Here is a 1528-nt window from a genome sequence, read left to right as displayed (position 1 = left end):
GCTTGCCAGGCAAGCATTTATTCTACTGAGCCATCTCCCTGGCCCCTGCTTTACTTCTTATACATCGTTTTTATACTTTTTTGCTGGATGGTTAAGACCAAGGTTAAGCAAGACCTATGTAACAAGAATTGTACTTTTGTTGGCTGCAGTCCGTGGTGGTTGTGCATGATTTCTCGGTGCTTTCTGAGTGTACGTGACCCACGGTTGCCACCTTCCTTCCTTTCATTCCCGTGATGCCGATGTACCAGGTAAAGCCCTATCATGGGGGCAGTGCACCGCTGCGTGTAGAGTTTCCTACCTGCATGTACTGACTCCCTAACGTGCACTGCCGGACCAGCAGCCCTGTGCCCCGTGCTGGCCATGGGCAGGAAGCATTAGACCCCTCCCTGCAAGCTCTTGAGTGCTGCCAAGATATTTTAAAATGTTTATACGAGTTGAAAGCTGCAGTTGATTGTCTCTCCAAGATGATTCATACCCCTGATGCCCATGTGGATGTAACCAACATCATCTAAGCAGATGAGCCCAGTGCTCTGAGGACCAATGTGTTGGACTTGAATTCAGTGCTTGGAAAGGATTATGGGGCACTGAAAGACATTGTGGTCAACGCAAACCCAGCCTCGCCTCCCCTCTCTCTGCTCGTGCTGCACAGGATGCTCTGTAAGCGCTATAGGGTCCTGTCCACGGTCCACACACATTCATCTGTCAAGAGCGTGCCTGAGAACCTTCTCAAGTGCTTTGGGGGACAGACTAGAACAGGCCCATCATGAGTTTCAGCTGGGCTTTACCTTAATTTGGAAGAATGTGCCCAAGACTCAAATGAAGTTCAGTGTGCAGACGATGTGCCGCATTGAAGGGGAAGGGAATATTGCACATTTCTTGTTCTCTCTCTTTGGCCAGAAGCACAATGCTGTGACCTTAACCCTTATAGATAGCTGGGTAGATATGCTATTTTCATTTCTTTTTTTGGTGGAACAAGGGATTGAACTCAGGCCCTTGCTCTTGCCAGGGAAACACTTATTCCACTGAGCCATCTCCCTGGCCCCAAGGTGACAGGGCGCTGCATGGGCCGGGAATAGAACCTGGGCCTCCCACATGGCAGGTGAGAATTCTACCACTGAACTACCCATGCACACATTCTAAATTTTTTTTTTTTGCGGAACCGGGGATAGAACTCAGATCCCTGAGTTTGCCAGTCAAGCGCTTATCCTACTGAGCCATCTCCCTGGCCCCTATATATTGCTATTTTTTAGCTAAAAGAGGAGAGTAGTAAAGAAAAAGCAGCTGTTTTCTGCTCCATGAACTCTGCTCTGGGGAAGAGCCCATGGCTGGTCGGGAATGAGCTCACTGGCAGATGTGGCGCTCTGGTCTGTGCCTCAGCAGACCGGGGGCTGCAGCATGGCAGCACCTGCCAATGTGCAGCGATGGCTGAAGTTCTGTGAAAACCTGGCCCCTTTCAACACTGCCCTCAAGCTGCTTAAGTGAATTCCAGTAACTGGTTCAATTAAAGCTGTGAAAGCCTGAGAGAATG

The 1528-nt window shown here is 49.6% G+C and overlaps 1 non-coding gene and 1 pseudogene across 1 annotated transcript; one reads left to right on the top strand and one right to left on the bottom strand.

Annotated features, from left to right (window-relative positions):
• Positions 1-233: 233 nt before the first annotated feature.
• On the top strand, positions 234-1482 carry LOC101589002 (annotated as a pseudogene).
• Trnag-gcc lies at positions 1059-1129 on the bottom strand. The gene has a single exon. It is a non-coding gene; the product is annotated as a tRNA-Gly (tRNA).
• Positions 1483-1528: the final 46 nt, after the last annotated feature.

This window comes from Octodon degus, unplaced genomic scaffold (genome assembly GCF_000260255.1).
Source record: "Octodon degus isolate 3935 unplaced genomic scaffold, OctDeg1.0 scaffold00288, whole genome shotgun sequence".
Classification (NCBI taxonomy): domain Eukaryota; kingdom Metazoa; phylum Chordata; class Mammalia; order Rodentia; family Octodontidae; genus Octodon; species Octodon degus.
The sequence above is the reverse complement of the archived record's forward strand: the minus strand, read 5'-3'. Positions and strand labels throughout refer to the sequence as shown.